Genomic DNA, 21,891 nt, shown 5'->3' on the forward strand with positions numbered 1-21,891 from the left:
GGAGTTATACATGAGTCTGTATGGTGTGTGTCTGTGAGCTTGTGTGTGCACAGGTCTGGAGTTATACATCAGTCTGTATGTGCGTCTGTGAGCTGTGTGTGCATAGGTCTCGAGTTATACATCAGTCTGTATTGTGTGCGTCTGTGAGCTTGTGTGTGCTTAGCTCTGGAGTTATACATCAGTCTGTATTGTGTGCGTCTGTGAGCTTGTGTGTGCACAGGTCTGGAGTTATACATCAGTCTATAAGTGTGTACATCTGTGAGCTTGTGTGTGCACAGGTCTGGACTTATACATCAGTCTGTATGTGTGTGCTTCTGTGAGTTTGTGTGTGCATAGGTCTGGAGTTATACATCAGTCTGTATGGTGTGCGTCTGTGAGCTTGTGTGTGCACTTGTCTGGAGTTATACATCAGTCTGTATGTGTGTGCGTCTGTGAGTTTGTGTGTGCACAGGTCTGGAGTTATACATCAGTCTATAAGTGTGTACATCTGTGAGCTTGTGTGTGCACAGGTCTGGACTTATACATCAGTCTGTATGTGTGTGCGTCTGTGAGCTTGTGTGTGCATAGGTCTGGAGTTATACATCAGTCTGTATGGTGTGCGTCTGTGAGCTTGTGTGTGCACTTGTCTGGAGTTATACATCAGTCTGTATGTGTGTGCGTCTGTGAGTTTGTGTGTGCACAGGTCTGGAGTTATACATCAGTCTGTATGTGTGTTCGTCTGTGAGCTTGTGTGTGTACAGGTCTGGAGTTATAAATCAGTCTGTATGTGTGTGCGTCTGTGAGCTTGTGTGTGCACAGGTCTGGAGTTATACATCAGTCTGTATATGTGTGCGTCTGTGAGCTTGTGTGTGCACAGGTCTGGAGTTATACATCAGTCTGTATGTGTGTGCGTCTGTGAGCTTGTGTGTGTACAGGTCTGGAGTTATAAATCAGTCTGTATGTGTGTGCGTCTGTGAGCTTGTGTGTGCACAGGTCTGGAGTTATACATCAGTCTGTATGTGTGTGCGTCTGTGAGCTTGTGTGTGCACAGGTCTGGAGTGCCACTGGCCCCACTATTCAGACTCTCACTATACACAGATTCCTATTACCACACATGTGCTGCACATCCACTGTACACACGTGCACTGGACATGCACACGGAAGGTTAGCACATGGGACTGGGGCTCACACCAAAGCAGTACAATAGATTGCACTCTCATCGGACATGGAAAGAGGTTGAGTCATAACTAATGATCCACAAAACTTGGTACGCTGCCACCACCACATAAGGTGGCTAACTCAGCACAAGGGAAGTAGCGTCATCTCGGTCATGAGTGCACGCTTGGCGCGCCCCTCCACATCAGCAAACAGGTTCTGAAACTCACTCTATCAAGGATGGGCCAAGGATTCTGCACAAGTTATAGTAGCGGATTACACGGCCAGGCAAGGTCAGGACACCAGTTTCACATACAGTCAGGCACTGATTGCGGGCATACACCCCTGTTTATCATTCTGAAGGGGGAACAACCTTTACAACGCAACTTTTACAACGCACTACCTTTACAACGCATTTTTTACAACGCACAATCCATTACAACGCATGACATTACAACGCAGGACACTACAACGCATTTCTAAATACTACCTTTACAACGCATTCCATTACAACGCATACTACCATTACAACGCATACCATTACAACGCATAATATAGTAATATACTATCCAACACTTACCCTACTGTTGCACCCCCTGGAGTTAGAATAGTAATTTTTACCCCTATACTATCCAACACTTACCCTACTGTTGCACCCCCTGGAGTTAGAATAGTAATTTTTACCCCTATACTATCCAACACTTACCCTACTGTTGCACCCCCTGGAGTTAGAATAGTAATTTTTACCCCTATACTATCCAACACTTACCCTACTGTTGCACCCCCTGGAGTTAGAATAGTAATTTTTACCCCTATACTATCCAACACTTACCCTACTGTTGCACCCCCTGGAGTTAGAATAGTAATTTTTACCCCTATACTATCCAACACTTTCCCTACTGTTGCACTCCCTGGAGTTAGAAAAGTAATTTTTACCCCTATACTATCCAACACTTTCCCTACTGTTGCACCCCCTGGAGTTAGAATAGTAATTTTTACCCCTATACTATCCAACACTTACCCTACTGTTGCACCCCCTGGAGTTAGAATAGTAATTTTTACCCCTATACTATCCAACACTTACCCTACTGTTGCACCCCCTGGAGTTAGAATAGTAATTTTTACCCCTATACTATCCAACACTTACCCTACTGTTGCACCCCCTGGAGTTAGAATAGTAATTTTTACCCCTATACTATCCAACACTTACCCTACTGTAGCACCCCCTGGAGTTAGAATAGTAATTTTTACCCCTATACTATCCAACACTTTCCCTACTGTTGCACCCCCTGGAGTTAGAATAGTAATTTTTACCCCTATACTATCTAATACTTACCTTAAATGCAATTTAATATTATGCGTTGTAATGGTATGCGTTGTAAAGGTAGTATGCGTTGTAATGGATATGCGTTGTAAAGGTAGTTTTTAAAAATGCGTTGTAGTGTACTGCGTTGTAATGTCATGCGTTGTAATGGATTGTGCGTTGTAAAAAATGCGTTGTAAAGGTATGCGTTGTAATAGTATGCGTTGTAACGTCATACATCCTTCTGAAGACATTCCCGTCCTAACATACCCTACCGTACAGATCACTGACTACCTTCTGTGGGTTAACTATGGTGTAGGACATTAATTACCCAATCACGCTCTGGGACCCCGATGGTAGATTTTTCACATTACCAACATATCCCCAAAACTAGGAACCCCGTCCAGACGAAGGCTGCTACAGAGGTCCACAGAGGATAGAAACACCGTGTTCACAACTTGACAGAGAACTATGGTTGCCATTGGCAGTCACCCCTTACCCTATTGCAGGACATTATTAATCCAATCACTCTCTAGGATGCAGATTGTGAACAGGCCCTGAAGCTGGGGAACCCTGTCCTGACGAAGACCCTTATAGGCCCACAGAGGGTAGAAACAACAAGGAAGAGGACTATGAATTCCAAATTGACTATGAAATGGGATTCCTTTAAATCAACAGTGAAGCATATAATTGATATGCCCCCCGCCGGATGTCACAAAAGACCTTTCCTTCATCTTGAGCGGGCTAAAGGTGCCCGCATTACATCAAACTCACAAAATGTTAGTTAATCATGGTGGTGATGAGGTATTCGTTTCTCAACTTAATAACATACACTTTCACAATTACAATTCTGTATGCAACAAACATGCCAATGATACTAAATATCTCTAAAACTATTAATGCAAATGTGTTGTTTCCTTAGATACTATGACTTATCCGTGTTTCTTCGGAAATTGAATTAAGGCTACTTCATTGGCACTACCTGTATACTAGTAAACAGCACAGAAGCAAAACCCTCTACCTGTATACTTATGGCACAGCACAGGAGCACAACACTCTACCTGTATACTAGTGACAGAGCATAGGAGCAGCGCAAGAGCACTACCCTCTACCTATATACTAGTGACACATAAAGGAGCACAACCCTCTACCTGTATACTAGTGGCACAGCAGAAGAACACAACCCTCCACCTGTATACTAGTGACACATTCAGGAGCACAACCCTCCACCTGTATACAAGTGATACTGCACAGAAGCACCGTCCTCTACCTGAATACTAGTGGCACAGCACACAAGCACAACCCTCTACCTGTATATTAGTGACATAGCACAAGAGCACACTCCCCTACCCATATAGTAGTGACACAGCAGAGGAGCACATCCCTCTACCAGTATACTAGTGACACATACAGGAGCACAACCCTCCACCTGTATACTAGTGGCACAGCACACAAGCACAACCCTCTACCCGTATAGTAGTGACACAGCAGAGAAGCACATCCGTCTAACTGTATACTAGGGACAGCACAGAAGCACATTCCTCTACCTGAATACTAGTGAATAATCACAGGAGCTTAAATTTCCACCAGTATACTAGTGAAACGTTTCAGGAGCATAAACCTCCACCTGTGTACTAGTGACACATACAGGAGAAAAAACCATCCGCCTGTATACTAGTGGAACAGGACAAGAGGGCAATCGTCTGCCTGTATACTACCGACACAGCACAGGCGCACAAACCTCCACCAGCATACCAGTGATGCAGTACAGGAGCACAACCCTACCTCTATACTAGTGGCACAGCATAGGAGTGCAACCCTCCACCTATATACTAGTGACACAGCACAGGAGCGCAGCCCTCCTCCTGTATAGTAGTGATATAGCACAGGAGCGCAACCCTTCATCTGTATACAGGTGGCACATCACAGGAGCTCAACCCTCTACATGTATACTAGTGGCACAGCACGAAAGCACACACCTTTGCCTGTATTCTAATAGCATATCACAGGAGAACATCCTCTACCTGTATTCTAGTGAAACATCACTGAAGCACAACCCTCTACCTGTTTACTAGTGGCATATTACAGGAGCACAACCCTCTACCTGTAGACTAGTGGCACAGGAACGCAACCCTCCACCTGTATACTGGTGACACATAGAGAAGCACTAATACTACTATACTATACTACTGTATACTAATGGTAAGGCACAGGAGCTCAACCCTCTATCCATATACTAGTCGCACAGCATAGAGGCGCAACCCTCTACCTTTATGTAAGTGACACTGCACAGGAGCACAACACTCTACAGGTATATTAGTGGCACATCACAGAAGAACAACCCTCTACCTACATAGTAGTGACAGCGCAGGAGATCAGCCCTCCACCTGTATACTAGTCACAGCACTCTACCCTCTACTATGCACAACCCTCTACTTGTGTAGTAGTGACACAGCAGAAGAGCGCAACCGCTTATCTTTATACCAGGGACACATACAGGAAGTTAGTCCTCTACCTGTATAGTAGTGATGCAGAATAGGAGCACAACCCTCCACCTGTATACTAGTGACGGCACAATGCTCTAACGTTAGGTGTGGCTCCTCTATTATCTTTATTTTTTATTTGTTTGCCCGCGCCCCTCCCCTCAGTAGATGCCAGCCTCCACTGTCTACCTTTGTATTAGTGGCTCACCACAGGAGCGCACCCCTTTAACTGTATACTAGTGACACACCACAGGAGCGCACCCCTTTAACTGTATACTAGTGACACTGCTCAGGAGCACAAATGTCTACCTCTATACTAGTGACACAGCACGGAGCACAAAGCTCTACGAGCACAAACCCCTATCTCTATACTAGTGACATATGCAGGAGCTCAACCATCTACCTGTAAATTAGTGACACAGCACAAGAGAACAATTCTCTACCCTTTATACTAGTGACACAGCACAGGAGCACAAACCTCTACCTGTATACTAGTGACACATACAGGAGTACAACCCTTTACCTGTATATTAGTGACACAGCACAGGATAACACTCCTCTACTCGTATAATAGTGGCACAGCAGAGGAGCAGAACCCTCTACCCATATACTAGTGACAAATTGCAGGAGTACAACCCTCTGACTGTAAACTAGTGACAGCACAGGAGAAAACCCTTCTACCTCTATACTAGTGACATATACGGAAGCACAACCCTCTGCCTGTTTACTATTAACCGCCTCCACAAGGGTATGAAGGCCGTCGCCGAATGGATGAGGAGCAGCCGACTGAAGCTGAACTCAGACAAGACGGAGATCCGCATCCTCGGACCAACCCCATCAGCCTGGGATGACTCCTGGTGGCCAGCCACGCTGGGAGCAGCACCAACACCCACTGACCATGCACGCAACCTAGGAATCATCCTCGACTCCTCCTCTTCATGTCGAAGCAGGACAACGCCGTCTCCTCCTCCTGCATGCTCCGCAGGATCTACAAGTGGATCCCTACCGAAACAAGAACAACAGTGACACAGGCCCTCGTCAGCAGCAGACTGGACTACGGCAACGCACTCTATGCAGAAATCTCAGCCAAACACCTACAACGACTGCAACGCATCCAAAACACCTCCGCCCGTCTGATCCTCTACATCCCTCGCCCCAGCCACATCACCCCCCACCTGAGAGACCTACACTGGCTCCCCGTCGACAAAAGGATCACCTTCAGACTCCTCACCCACGCACACAATGCACTCCACAACACTGGACCAGCCTACCTTAACAGCAGACTCAACTTCTACACCCCCGCCCGCCAACTCCACTCTGCCAGCCTCGCCCTCGCTGCTGTTCCTCGCATCCAACGAGCGACCTCCGGCGGCAGATCCTTCTCCTTCCTCACCGCCAAGACCTGGAACACCCTGCCTACCCCCCTGCGGCAGACCCAAGACCTACTCACCTTCAGAAGACTCCACAAGACCTGGCTCTTCGAGAAGTAGCAGCACCTCCCCCCCACATCCTCCTCAGCGCCTTGAGACCCTCGCGGGCAAGTAGCGTGCTTGGCAAATAGATTGATTGATTAACACATCACAGGAGCACAACCCTCAACCTGAGTACTAGTGGCAAAGTACAGGAGCACAACCCTGCACCTCGATATTTGTGACACATCACATGAGCTCAACTGTCCACCAGTCTAGTGACACAGCACAGGAACACAACCCCCTACCGGAATAGTAGTGACACATCACAGGGGCACAACCCTCTAACTCTATTACTAGTGGCACAGCAACACAACCCTCCACCTGTATAATAGTGACACACCACAGCAGTGCAATCTTCCACCTGTATACTTGTGACACATTACAGAAGCGCAACCCTCTGCCTTTTTTTTTTAAATTCTTCAAATTTCTTAGTGCGTGTCATCTTTGCCTTCAAGCCCTGAACTGCAGAATAAAGGATCATGCAATCATCTATACATCAGAGAAAAAAAACCTGCCTCCCTTATTAAGCAGCTGGCTCTCCTTGGAGACCCCGAATAATACTAAGCCTGCTTCTGGGAATATTTTAGAGTGTAAAGTTATCGGGGACCAATGGGTATATTTTATGAAGGGTTACCAGAGTATAATTTTCCATCCAACGAGATAAGAACGACTTTCTTTTAAAATGTGCTGCTCGTAAAGATGTATGCCCTATCTCTGAGAGAGCATACCAATGCCTTTCTGATTAATTGCATTGTGTTCTTTTGAGAACCCTGGACAAGAATCCAGCAAATTATTTTTTCAGTGTCTGGTTCCTAAGCAGTCTATACCAGTTTCCTATTCCCGCCAATTTGCTTTTACAAAGTTCACGACTTGTAGGGCGCATACCTTAGCTGTCCCCCAAAATATTTGCTACCAAGAAGTGGACCATCCGTCCAAAACTTAAAAAGAACTGTTTACACTGTCCCCCACATCTGGAAAGAAGCTTCTCCCAAGAGATACATTTACCTCGTAAAGGAAAATTTCCACATTCTTTAAAACCTATTGAATTCCAAAACTTCATCTCCCTATCTGATAGCGATAACCCTAAAAACTTGCTCTGACGGAGGTGCAAAACTGAAGTATCAAAAATGGCCTGATAAAATTTACTAAGAGCTCACAATCGTCCTCTGAACCCCTGAAGAAGCTTGCATCTAGTCTTTTTGGGTAGTTTAGCTTTTTTAATAAAGCTGGTAGACTTATTTCAGATTCATGCACCATTTTGGTTAAAAAAGAATCATCAATTACCCTGCCCCTATCCAAAACCCTCGCCAACGTGTTAATTTAGGCTGCTTGGTAATCACTCTGCATGTGAGGGAGTGCTGATCCACCCTGTGTTTTTTCTAATTGTAAAACACTCAGATTCACTCTAGATACTTTTTTTTTCCAGACAAAAATCTGTATCAATGCATCTAGCTCCTGAAAAAACCTTTTAGGGATTTTAATTGGTATATTGGAAAAAAAGTAATATTCATAATGGTAGGACTGTCATTTAAATCAAGGTAGCTCGTCCAATTAAGGTTAAGGGAAGCAGACACCATCTTTCCAAAAGCCTTTTGCTTTTGCTAAGCGTTGCCTCACAATTCAAGCGATACAAATGAGCAAAATCATTAGTTAGATATATTCCAAGACACCTTATAGGAGTTTTGAACCTTGTTGGGACTGTAGTTTGGCTGGGAGATCTGGAGCAGCTACATTAAAAAGTAGGCCCTCTGTTTCGCTTCGATTGATCTTATAACTCCCTATTCCTGTAAACTCCTCCGTCCTCTGCATTGCCCCTTGTATCTTTAACTCCTCTGGTTGCAGGTAAAGAGTAATGCCATCTGCAAAAAGCTTGAGCCTGGCTATCCCCTCGATTGGTGCCCTGATATCATTTTTACTTCATTTTTCCAACAAAGGGTCGATAAAAATTAAATGCAATTTAGAGAAAAGGGACACCCTTGACGTGTGCCTCTATTAATTGAAACGGTGCCAACCATTTAATCATTTATCATAACTTTGATATCTGCACCACGATGTAGATTCACCAACATTGTGGTGAATTGTGAGGGGAAATACAAATGTTTTCAGGCTATAAAATAAAGGATCCCAGTTTACAAGATCAAATCTCACATCTCAAATTTTCAGCATCGATCATCATTATTAACGCATTTATGTGGTTAGTTGTAGAATAATCTGTTGCCTGTGTTAAAAACTGTGTGTTCGCTGATCTTTGTGGATTAATGACCACGTGGCTGGCCTTATTTGGGTCGCCCAGACTTTCATCGTCATTTTATAATCTGTATTTAGAAGGCTGATGGGTCTGTACGAATTTATATTTTTCTGATTATTGCCTGTCTTAGGGAAGCTTACAATAGTTGATTCTTTGAAAGAAGAGGGGACTTACCCCACCCTCTGTAATATAATTAAAAAGCTATACCAAAAAGGGCACAAATTCTCTGGCAAATTATTGATAGAATTCTGAGGTTAATCCATCATTTTCGCATGCCTTCGCATTGGGCTTTCTTTGGAGTGCTTCTAAGATTTCCATAGGCGTAATTGTCTCCAGCATTGCCTGAGTTTGGCCATTGGGGAGCTGGATAGAAGCATAGTATTGTTCGATACTGGACGTTAAAACTTCTCCTGTTGTTGCTCCACTGGTAATGGGATTCTCCACGATTTTAATCGTAGCCTTTTCAATTTCATTCCAGGTGGACCAGGCTAAAAACCAGCCTATGTGCTGATTTTCTTCGTATAGCTTGTGCTGGAAAGCGTTAAAATTGCTTATCTCCTGTAATGTAAAGAAATCTTCGAGATTTTGTTTTGCCAAACCTAGCTGTGCAGCACCGGGCGCTATTTCATTGGCCCCCTCACTTGCTCTTGTAGCTTGCTCTACTGCAGCCTGGAGCCCCGCTATTTGCCGTGTACGTTCCCTGGCTTGATTTGCTTTGAAGGCGATAACCCTCCTCTCATTGTGGCCTTAAAGGATTCCCATACTGCAAACAGAGAAGCAGTATTTCTACTGATAAGAAAAAACTCAGAGATGAATCCTTTCATCTCAGTTCCTCACTCTGAATCAGCCAGGAGGGATCTGTTTAGTTGCCTCCTCAGCCTATCTCTTCTGGCTGATCCTAGTTCCACCGCAGTGGAGGCCACCGAGTGGTCAGGAAAGCATTAGCCCAGGTATCAGACTGCACCCTATTTATTGTCCGAGAGGTTAAAAAAATCTAGTCGGTATGCAGTTTTAAGTCAATATGAAAAGCACGTATATTGCGCGAAGCCTGGGTGATTCTCACGCCATGGATCAACAAGCTGTAAGCTTGATTTTAATACATCAATCATTTTTTTAGTTTTTGGTTTTAGCTGCTTCTTTGCCTTATTGGATGTATCCGAAGCCAGATCTTTAATGTAATTAAAGTCTCCCCCCGAGATCAGCAGACCGACTGCCCCCATTGCTATATTATGGATCTGGACTAGTGAGTCAAAATCATCACCTACAGGGCCATAGTAATTGACTACGTTGAAACACAGCCCTTTTACCGCAACTTTCAGCCACAACCATCTGCCTTAAGAATCTCAAATCACTGCCCGGACATCCCAATCAATAACTCGATCTAGATAAATTGCTACCCCCTCACTGCAGCTTGGGCTGATGCAAAGAAGGCCATAGAATATTTATGTGGAATAAAGATCTTTGGGGTATTACATTTGAGGAGGGTCTCCTGTAAAAAATAACTTCAGGTGAAAAAGATGTGAGCCACCTCATTAAGCTCCCGTATTAATGCCTATTTATAATACCGTTGGCATTACAAGAAAAGATCCTGACCTTCTGCATCTCAGTAGGTATTACTCATCCTATCCCCAAGTTACAAATCACCCCCACTAAGAGGGCTGCCACCACCATGTCCCAACATTGAAGAGATACCACTACCAAGCCCTGTAAATACTTGCAAGCAATTTCCCACCCAAATCGCAGCCCGATCGATTCTCTCCTGCTGCCCACACTCTTTCTTGCCCATTATATTTCTGCTTATTGTTTTTTCCTTTAAATAGAACAAACGATTCTGTCGGGTTTAAACAATTTCTTAGATTGATATATTTACTTTAATGAACCGAAACGTATTAATAGCACATATAAAGAAACAATCAAACACACCGACAAACAAAATAGAATCAATCATATATTGAAAAGGGAATTGAATTCCCCTGGCAGTCACAAATACAAATTTAATTGCAGTAAGACAATAAGTGACTGTGGTGAAAGCGTGACATATAGTGATTAGTGAGATAGACAGTACACTGTATACATAACAAATACATTGGTGACATGAACAATTATTTGTTTAGAGTATTGTCCTATATGATTTTACACATGTAATGCAGGAGCCCTTGATGAATCAAATCGTGATCAAGAGAACTGTATGGACATATGTTAAATTTCGACGTTTAACATGTCATTGGTGCAAAATGATGCTATCTAGGATGTAGCTTAACTTTAACTTCAAAACATGATTTTGTTAAGGCACAATATGCATTAATCATTCATCCTAGGCATTCTTGCTACAAAGGTAGCAACTGTGAGGTAATGCTGGCTAGAATGCATCTTAACTTCTAAACGTGATTTTGCTAAGAAGCCACATATATGCATTATCAGCCATCCTTTGTGTTGACACTGCAGCTGCTGCAATAGTTCATTCGCCTGCTGGACTGAGCCTAAAATCTGTATTTGCCCCTTAATAGAACCTTCAACTTTAACTGCTGCACCAAGGCAGCCTGGACTTCCTGTTTTTTAAAAAGTTCCAGCATCGACTTGTGACAACGTGGAGCTGCCACTGCGGACATGTGCGAAAAGATGTTAAATCGAGACCCGTCTGAAGCCTGAAATACCTTTTGCATAAAGCAACCAATAAGATTGATTTGTTTGTGCGGAAGTCTCCAAAGTTGACGAAAAAAGTGCGCGGGTACTTGGCATTGGTTGGCTGATGAAATGGAACATGATGTGCCCTCATGATTGAAAAGTGCTCCATATTGGGAGTACACCCTGGGCATCCATTTTTTTTTTAACCAAATCAGAGTTATGTCCTGGGATCCTGCCCCGTCTCTTGTCCCTCTGGGAGGCCTGTGAAATGTATATTTAGGAGTCTGGATCGATTTTCAAGCTCATCCAGCTTCATATGAACTTCTAGCATCTCCTTTTGATGTTTTACTTCAACAGTTCGAAGACTTTTTTGAGATTCTTCCACATCCGCTATGCTCTGCTCTGCTTGCGCGAGTCTCTGATTTAATTGCAATATATTATTGTTGATTGATTCGAGCTGAGTTTGAACTTCCCTGTTGGCCTTTTATCGTGCACGTTTCAACCCCTGTATCTCTTGCAAAATCGTCTGAAGAATCTCTCCGATCTGAGTTTGTTAAGAGAGGCTTCCCAAGCATCCTTTGCATTCTGGGCACCTTCAAGAGCCCAGGTGGTCAGATGGAAGTTTGAGATGTTGACTGTTCCTGTTATGTGTTCTCAGCTTGCACGACCTGGGGCACTTGGCTAGTGCCTAGAGCCAACGGAGCAGACTAAGCCAAATCCTGCGTTCCTATCCTCGATTCCCCGGGCATTAGCGAGACCTTGGCAACCCTCTTCGAACTAAATTAGGGGTATGTTGGTTTCTCACTAAGGGCATCATTAAGATGGCGGGCGGACAAATCCTTTCGTAGAATGGGATCGCCCGCCATAGGTGCGGGGGTCCCGTGGGTGACATTAGGATGTGCCTGCCACACTGGCAGGCGCATCCTGCATTCTTGACATTGCGGCGGGCGGTGCTCTCAGCATCGCCCACTACAATGCCAAAAAGGCATGTCGTGCAGTTCCATGCACAACCCGGTGCCTGCCATGTTGTGCATGGAACTACAGGGTGGTACCTGTGCATCCCCCACCCCCCAGAATCCCTGGGGGCCTGCTACGGGCTCCCAATGACAAGAACCGCATGCCTTTCCGTGGCGGGAAAGGCGACACCCCGCATGCATCATGATGTGGATGGCGGTGTCTAGCAGACACAACAACCATATTAACTGCTTTTCAGCCCGGTAGGCAGTCGGGCGGGTTGCCTACCGGTGGAAAACCGGCAGACGGTCTTTCCGTCCGCCGGGCTCCCCCCACCATAGTAATATGGCGGGGGAATTGGCATGCTGGCACATCACAAGCGCTCAGACCTCTCCTTGTATACTTATGGCACAGCACGAGAGCACGCACCTTTACCTGTATTCTAGTGAAACATCACAGGAGCACAACCCTCTACCTGTATACTAGTGACACACCACAGGAGCGCAACCCTCCAACTGCAAACTAGTGACACATACAAGAGCACAGCACTCTACCTGCATACTAATGGTACAGCACAGGAGTGCAACCCTCTAGCCATATACTGGTGACCGTGCTGCAGCGTGGAATGCAAAATCCCTCCCTCCGTCACAGATCATAGATCACACAGACACACTCACTCACTACATTCGCTGGTGGGGCCCATAACACCAACATTCATTCTCTGTTAATCAATCAATCAATTGAATTTGTAAAGCGCGCTACTTACCCGTAGGGTCTCAAGGCGCTGGGGGAGGGGGATCCACTGCTGCTCGAAGAGCCAGGTCTTGAGCTGTTTCCTGAAGGAGAGATGGTTCTGGGTCAGTCGTAGGTGGGTGGGGAGGGAGTTCCATGTCTTGGCCGCCAGGTAGGAGAAGGATCTTCCTCCGGCGGTGGTCTTACGGATACGCGGGACGGTGGCGAGGGCGAGGCTGGCGGAGCGGAGGTGGCGGGTGGGTGTGTAGAATGCGAGGCGGTTCTTGAGGAATGTGGGTCCCATGTCGTGGAGAGCCTTGTGTGAGTGGGTGAGGAGTCTGAACGTGATCCTCTTGCTGATGGGGAGCCAGTGCAGGTCTCTCAGCTGAGGAGAGATGTGGCTGAAGCGGGGGGTGTCCAGGATAAGTCGTGCAGAGGCGTTCTGTATGCGCTGGAGTCTTTTCTGTAGTTTGGCTGTGGTTCCAGCGTAGAGGGTGTTTCCGTAGTCCAGTCGGCTGGTGACGAGGGCCTGGGTGACCGTCTTCCTGGTGTCGGTGGGGATCCACCGGAAGATCTTTCGGAGCATGCGCAGGGTGTTGAAGCAGGATGACGAGACAGCGTTGACTTGCTTGGTCATCGTGAGGGAGGAGTCCAGGATGAAGCCCAGGTTGCGAGCATGGTCCGTTGGCTTTGGAGCAGAGCCCAGGGCAGGGGGCCACCAGGAGTCGTCCCAGGAGGGGGATGTTCCCAGGATGAGGACTTCCATCTTATCTGAGTTCAGTTTCAGCCGGCTGAGCTTCATCCATTCCGCGACGTCTTTCATTCCTTATTGGAGGTTGGCTCTGGCGGTGGCGGGGTCGTTGGTGAGGGATAGGATCAGCTGGGTGTCGTCGGCGTAGGAGATGATGTTGAGGTTGTGTTGGCGTGCGATGGCTGCGATGGGGCTCCTGTAGACGTTGAAGAGGGTGGGGCTGAGCGAGGATTTTTGTGGGACGCCGCAGATGACTTCGGTGGCCGTGGACCGGAACGGGGGAAGGCGGACTCTCTGGGTTCTGCCGGCGAGGAACGAGATGATCCATTCCAAGGCCTTTCCTTGGATCCCGATGTTGCTGAGGCGCTGTATCAGGGTGCGGTGGCATACGGTGTCGAAGGCTGCCGAGAGGTCCAGGAGGAAGAGGGCAGCTGTTTCCCCGTTGTCGAGCAGGGACCTGATGTCGTCGGTGGCTGCGATGAGGGCGGTCTCGGTGCTGTGGTTTGCTCGGAAGCCGGAGTGCGAGGGGTAGAGGGATCCGTTGGTCTCGAGGAAGGCGGAGAGTTGTTTGTTGACGATCTTCTCGATGACTTTGGCCGGAAAGGGGAGGAGCGGGATGGGGCGGAAGTTCTTGAGGTCCGTGGGGTCCGCGGTGGGTTTCTTCAGGAGGGCGCTGAGCTCGGCGTGTTTCCAGCTCTCTGGGAAGGTGGCGGATGCGAAGGAGCTGTTGATGATGTTCCGGAGTTGGCTTGAGATGATGGAGTCGGCTTTGTTGAAGATGTGGTGTGGGCAGGGGTCGGTAGGGGAGCCGGAGTGGATGGTGTTCATCATGTGGGTGGTATCTTCGGTGCTGACCATCGTCCAGGTGCGGAGGGTGGTGGTGGGGGGCGCCAGATCGGTGGTAGGGTGCGCGGTCTGTGCGCCGAAACTGTTGTGTATGTCGGCAATCTTGCGGTGAAAGAACGAGGCGAGTGAGTCGCAGAGGTTCTGCGAGGGTGTGATGTCGTTGTTGCAGGCGCTGGAGAGCTCTTTGACGATGCTGAAGAGTTCCTTGCTGTTGTGGGAGTTGTTGTCCAGTCGTTCTTTGAATGTGGTCCTTTGGGTGGTGCGGATCAGTTGGTGGTGTTTGCGGGTGGCGTTCTTGAGGGCTGTCATGTTTTCTGTAGTCTGGTCGTAGCGCCAGGCTTTCTCGAGGGTACGGCAGGTTTTCTTGGAGTTTTTGAGGTCGTTGGTGAACCAGGAGGCTTTCTTGCTGCCGTGTCTGCTGGGGGGGTTCTTCAGTGGTGCGAGGTCATTGGCGCAGTTGGTGAGCCACTGTGTGAGGTTGCGGGCTGCTTCGTTGGGGTCCGTCGTGTTGGTGGGGGGTTCTAGCTGAGGGAGGTGGTGAGCTGGTCGGTGGTGATCTTGCTCCAGCTTCTGCGGGGAACCTGTTGAGGGTGGTTGTGGGTCGTGGTTCTCCTGAAGTTGAAGTGGATGCAGCTGTGGTCTGTCCAGTGCAGTCCGGTGGAGTGGCTGAAGGAGATGTGCTTTCTGGAGGAGAAGATGGGGTCAAGCGTGTGGCCGGCGGTGTGGGTGGGGGTGTTCACCAGTTGCTTGAGTCCGAGGTTGGCGAGGTTGTCCAGCAGGGTGGCGGTGTTGCTGTCATTGTTGTTCTCCAGGTGGAAGTTGAGGTCTCCTAGGAGGATGTAGTCTGAGGAGGTAAGGGCATGTGGGCTGACGAAGTCTGCGATGGCTTCGCTAAATTGTGTGCGTGGTCCCGGGGGTCTGTAGACGAGGGTGCCTCTGAGGGTGGTCTTGGGGTCGGTGTGTATCTGGAAGTGAAGGTGTTCGGCGGCAGTGAGGGTGTCGTCGGAGTTGTTCGGGATTCGGATGGTGTTTCTGTGGACGATGGCGATGCCTCCTCCGGCTTGGTTGACGCGGTCCTTTCGGGCGATCTTGTAGCCATCCGGGATGGCTATGGCGATGTCGGGAGCTGAGGAGGCGTTCATCCATGTTTCTGTGAGGAAGGCGACGTCTGGTGATGTTGTGTCGAGAAGGTTCCAGAGTTCGACGGCGTGCCTGTGGACGGAGCGGGTGTTGAGCAAGATGCACTTGAGGGGGCAGTTGCTGGAGCCTGGCTTGGTGGGTGCGGTGCAGGATCGGGTGCAGGTGAAGTTGCAGGCGTGGCAGGTGTATGCTCCGTGGGTGCGTTTCGGATTGGCTTGGTAGCAGGCTGGCTGTCGGCCGGTGTTGAGTGTGTGGAGGGTGGCGGCGTCATATCTCTGTCGGGTTGGCTGGCTCCGGCGGAGTTCAGGGATTCTGGTACTGGGCGCGGTCCAGGCGTAGACGGGCTTGCCTTTGGCGCGCCTTTGGCGCGTGGCTGCTGCGCGTACGCGCGGTCCCCGCCATATATGGCGAAGTGGGAGGGAGGAGCAGCTGGGAGGCGGGAGCGGGGCGGCGAATGGGGAACGGGTGCCAAGAGAAGGGGCGGGCCGCAGGAGAGCAGTGGCGGGGAGCGGAAGGGGGTGGAAAGAGCAGGAAGACGGAGCGGGAGAGCGAGGGCAAGCCTGGGCAAGCCTGGAGAGCAGGGGCCTTAAGGAGAGGTGGCAGCAAGAGAGGCCAAGAAGGCAGCAGCAGCAGAATCAGGGCACACGGGGGCCGTGCGGAGTGGAGTGACTGGGTCAAGGGTCACTGCTCACTGCCGCGTGGTCCCCGCCATATATGGCCAAGTGGGAGGGAGGAGCAGCTGGGAGGCGGGAGCGGGGCGGCGAATGGGGAGTGGGTGCCAAGAGAAGGGGGCGGGCCGCAGGAGAGCAGCGGCGGGGAGCGGAAGGGGGGTGGAAAGAGCGGGAAGACGGAGCGGGAGAGCGAGGGCAAGCCTGGGCAAGCCTGTAGAGCAGGGGCCTTAAGGAGAGGCGGCAGCAAGAGAGGCCAAGAAGGCAGCAGCAGCAGAATCTGGGCACACGGGGTCCGTGCGGAGTGGAGTGACCGGGTCGAGGGTCTGAAAATCTGTTTTCTAAGGAGGTGATTGTTCCATCCGCTGTAATGAAAGGAAATACCCTTCTCTATTCAATAGGGCCTAAACTTCACCTTTTAGTACTCCTCTCATGGATAGGCCATGGATCAACTAGCTGCAGGTTGAAGTGATTATCTTAAAACTACAATCAATTTACATTAATACATTTTCTCATAATAAACAACCCAACGCAGTTTTTGTAATAATAGTAATTTTATCTAAATAATTGCAAAAGATCGATTGTTAAATCAAGCAGCTGACCATCATATTTACCTATTCTGGCTAAAAGTCGTTTTTCTAAGTCAGAATCTTGGTCATCAGTTCAATCTGTCAGAGTTTCTGGAAACAGCTGTCCTGCAGTGTCACCGTCCTCTCCGTCAGCATAACGTCAGGAAATCGATAAGTACCAGGAAGGGAAGAGATGCAACCTCTCTATTCTATGGCCTTTTGTAATAAAATTACATTCTAAAAGTAACTGATGATATTTTAGAGAGTCTCTGATTGGTCGATGAAATCCGTACCACCACTTTCTCATCCGAAAAATGTGTCTTTACATATAGTTCATGTTTGTGAATTAAAAATGTATCTTCTTTTGTTTCTTTCGGGCATCTGGCTAACATCCCAGAGCGTCCTTGGAGGGCACGGTCGGGTTAGGGTCGTATAGAGGCCACTGTTGCTGACGGCAACGCATGCGCACTTCACCCAAGCCTTGTTCAGCGTTGGCAGTCGGGTTCAGCGCCAGATATCAGCTATCTTTAGGCAGGCCATAATGGACAACTTAAGCAAAGAGACACAAAAACGTAATTAATACATAGAAACGACTAATAAAATGTTATCGCTAATACCCATATGTTTGTGTATTTATCTAGCAGAAGCAACACTCATTGCGGGTTATACTCACATTTATAGAGCACAAGTTACAAATACATCACGGAAGCAACATATAACATGTAAACTTTATTTATCTATGATTAACATGCGTACACTGTTTAGTTCACGTATTAATTAAGCCATGCAAATGCAATTCCCACGTGTATTCTTTGTTAGTAAGATTGATTAAATTCCACAGCAAACCAAATAATTTGATTACTATTAGTTAATTAATCTTATTAATCTTAACATGCAAAATGGTTAGGGTATACACACTTTAATATAAAACCCTGCTCCGGCAATCCCCCCTTTGGTGATTTTATCACCACAGCAACACTAAATTTCTTTACCCCTTTTACAGAAACTCAAAATGTATTCTTGCTCTTATTTATAATTCAGTTTCTTCTTCATCTCTTTTTGCCTTTTTATACATACTTTCTTTCCACTCTTCTAATGTTATCTCTTCTAAATCTCTATCTGGATCCTTTTCTTTTCTTTTCAGTTTTTCTCTTTTTATTTTATTCTTTGTTTTCTTGTTTCTACAACACATACAACCTAATCTTAATATTAATAATATGAAAATCACACATGTTAATGGAAACAATATTTTACCTATAAAAGTACTACCTATTTTAACTAAGAAGTTTTTAATAGCAGCTATTTTCTTACCAATCTTTTCCCAAACACCTTCAACCTCCAGTGGTACAATTTCGTCATGCAATTCTGTAATATTTTTAATATAAATTTTCAGATCTTTACTTTCGTCTGGAGTGTAAGTGCAACAATGTTGAACTTTCAGCATTCCACAGACTCCACCCTCCTTTGCCAATAATATATCAAGGGCAAGTCGATTTTGCATTACCATAGCACGCATGGCAACCATTTCAGTATCTACCAATATAAATCCTCCAGCGGTGCTTGTTGACAAGCTATCCACTACTTTTGATAATCTTCTAATTTTGTCTGCAAAAACATCACCTATAATCTCTGTCCAGGATTCTCTTTTACTACGTACTAAATGACTACCTAAACTATGTACACCATCTTCTCCTCTGTCCATGTGAAAGATTTTTGGAAAAACCAGGCCAACATAACATGTGCCATACCAATGGTCTGGCAAACGATAATATGCCCTGTTCCCACAGATAAAATAAAGTCCAGGGAAAACTGGATCTCTACCACCTTTAAATCCCCATCCACCCATGATTCGGTATGTATCATGGCACTCACTATTACCTACAAAATAATTATCATATGCAGTTTGATTCCTTCTAATACACATCTTCCTTTTCTGAGGCAAATCTAAAGCTATAGTTGGACTAGCTTCACCATTCAAATGTTTTTCTTTTTCTATATCCCAGACTGTTTTCTCCCCTTTTCCTTCTGCTACTTTTCTTTGCATTTTCAATCTGCTTTCTTCAACCATGTCTAAGAATGTCTTTTCCTCTTTCTTCAAACTGCAAGTCAAATTGTTTCTAAAAATATATTCTAATGTTAGTTCTTTTAGTTTCTAAGAAAAATTCACCTAATAACTTAGCAGGTCTTACTTTGTTAAATTTGTTATTAGCAGGTACTTGCGCAAAAATGTTATCTACATCTGAAAAATAATATTCTAATTTACCTGTCTGATAAAATAAACTAGCTATTACACTACATGCTATTCCATAAGTTGCTGGAAGGTGATGATAAGTCACTCCTTCTGAAACAGAGGCAGGTAACTGCATGCATACGTAGCAGTCCCTTACGTCCATTGTTTTTACATACTCATACAATAACTTCGAAAACACATTATTTGAAAAATAATTAATAGACCTATCTTTATGTAAATAATGATTATCTATTCTAGTCGGAACTACCTTTTGACGCGCTCACTCAATTCCAGGCACCAGCACTTTCTTCAGAGACTCAGTCTCCCAGGTGGCATTGCTCTCAGGAGGGAGGCGGCTGCATCCGGCATCGCGCATAAAAGCGCCAACAAACATCGCGGTGCGGGACGCGCTCACTCAATTCCAGGCACCAGCACTTTCTTCAGAGACTCAGTCTCCCAGGTGGCATTGCTCTCAGGAGGGAGGCGGCTGCATCCGGCATCGCGCATAAAAGCGCCAACAAACATCGCAGCGCGGGACGCGCTCACTCAATTCCAGGCACCAGCACTTAATTCAGAGACTCAGTCTCACAGGTGGCATTGCTCTCAGGAGGGAGGCGGCTGCATCCGGCATCGCGCATAAAAGCGCCAACAAACATCGTGGCTCGGGACGCGCTCACTCAATTCCAGGCACCAGCACTTTCTTCAGAGACTCAGTCTCACAGGTGGCATTGCTCTCAGGAGGGAGGCGGCTGCATCCGGCATCGCGCATAAAAGCGCCAACAAACATCGCGGCTCGGGACGCGCTCACTCAATTCCAGGCACCAGCACTTTCTTCAGAGACTCAGTCTCCCAGGTGGCATTGCTCTCAGGAGGGAGGCGGCTGCATCCGGCATCGCGCATAAAAGCGCCAACAAACATCGCGGCGCGGGACGCGCTCACTCAATTCCAGGCACCAGCACTTTCTTCAGAGACTCAGTCTCCCAGGTGGCATTGCTCTCAGGAGGGAGGCGGCTGCATCCGGCATCGCGCATAAAAGCGCCAACAAACATCGTGGCGCGGGCCATGCCCGGGCGAAGCCCGGGCCAAGGGCGGGCCCGTCCTTGCCCGTCATCGCCAGTAAGAGCCAGGGCAGGGCCAGCCCCCTAATTCATGGGCCCCTGTGCTTACACTTGGATTGATGAGTAAGGTACTGTGATCATCTCTGTTGTTTTTACTGTGGGAGCGCTTTTTACTTACCAGCACCTAATGACTGAATGCTGAGAATGGCGCGCGGTCTGTGAGGATCTCAAATAACTCACACGGATCCACACAATAATAACATTGAAAACAGGGTGATAATAGGTGGAAAAGTGACCGGATTGGGGTGACTGTTGAGACTGCTGAGATAGTGCGCAGGTGGGGATATAAGGCAGCGTCATCAAGGTTCTGTGTTTCCTGCGTTTCATGCGTGGGGGGGGGCGATAACATTGACGCTCTCTACCTGAAGGAGGTCTGTGTAGGTCTGTGTAGGACTTTTAGTCCCAGGAGCCCCGTGATTGCCTCACCCGAACTCACCTGAATTTGGGCCTCTCCAACGCCCACTGACTTCCAGTTAAGAGGCTACTTATTCGGCGCGCTGGAGAAAAGCCCGGGGCAAGGGCCGGACCTTTTAAACGCAAGCTTGTGCCCCGGTGTTAGGGGTTGTGTGCATTATTATTATTATTAGTATAATCTGTGTTTTTGCATTGTTTATTTGATTATTTATTCATTATTTGATTATGGCAGGTAGCCGTGAATCAATTGGGAGAAGCTTTAACATTGGTGTTGCTGGGACATTAGATAACTTCATTATAAGAGCTACTTCGGTCCTGGAAAAAGAGATCGCATTAGCGGAACGCCGAGTGTCTCTTGAATTGGACTATACTAAACGTTCCTCGCTGGGGAGATTGGCCAGAGTTCCCTCCCCAGTTCAACCTCCACCTGATGGCCTAATTCAGTCCCACCCGGTTGACTCAGTTCTGTCCCTATCTGATCAGATTGTTCATCCAGCAATTGAGGGACTACCACAGAGTTCTGCTTCAAATCCTGTGACATCACGGGTGTCAACGAGATCTACACCGCATTTGTTACCAAATAAATCTGTGCCCTCCCCCCTAGGTGCTCATGCAGGTAAACGTAAACGGGGTGGAGGCTTATTGAGACAGATAAATGCGAAAGCTGGTAAATCAAACAATGGTACCAAAATAGGGAAAGGGAAGTATAGTGACCCTCCTGATCCCCCTACCAATAATGCCACCCCGGGCTTGGTGCAGATACCCCCACCCAATGAAATAAGGGATGTTCCATCTCTAAATTTAGGTGCTAGATTCTGGGAAGAAATGGAAAATTTGGTCTCTTCAATTGTCTCTCCTCTAAATGAGCGGCTAACGTGTATTGAAGAGCAACTCCGAGCCATTGATATGAGGGTGGGCTCAAATGTTGATGCGGTGAATATATTAACAACAAAGGTGGAGAGTTTATCCGCACCAATGTCGGTGCCATGTCAGCAATCCTCTTCAAATAACCCAGGGCTCCCAGTTGTGCAAGCAGGTGTTTTACCATCTCCCAATAACATTCCTATTACGAGGTTGGTTGCTGCACCTGTTAACACTGATGCAGCGGACAACATATCGCATGAGAATAGGGGGTTCCATCCTTCTGCCCCTAGAGTTGCTAGTACTGGAAGCCAACTGAGCAGTGCTCGAACTGTAGCAAAGC

The 21,891-nt window shown here is 47.1% G+C and overlaps 1 pseudogene across 1 annotated transcript in view; it reads left to right on the forward strand.

Annotated features, from left to right (window-relative positions):
• The window catches only part of LOC146869325 (E3 ubiquitin-protein ligase TRIM39-like), a 128,497-nt pseudogene that overhangs the window by 22,256 nt on the left and 84,350 nt on the right, over positions 1-21,891 (forward strand). The gene's annotated exons all lie outside the window — the stretch shown is intronic.

Source organism: Triturus cristatus, chromosome 1_1 (assembly GCF_964204655.1).
Source record: "Triturus cristatus chromosome 1_1, aTriCri1.1, whole genome shotgun sequence".
In the NCBI taxonomy this organism is placed as follows: Eukaryota; Metazoa; Chordata; class Amphibia; order Caudata; family Salamandridae; genus Triturus; species Triturus cristatus.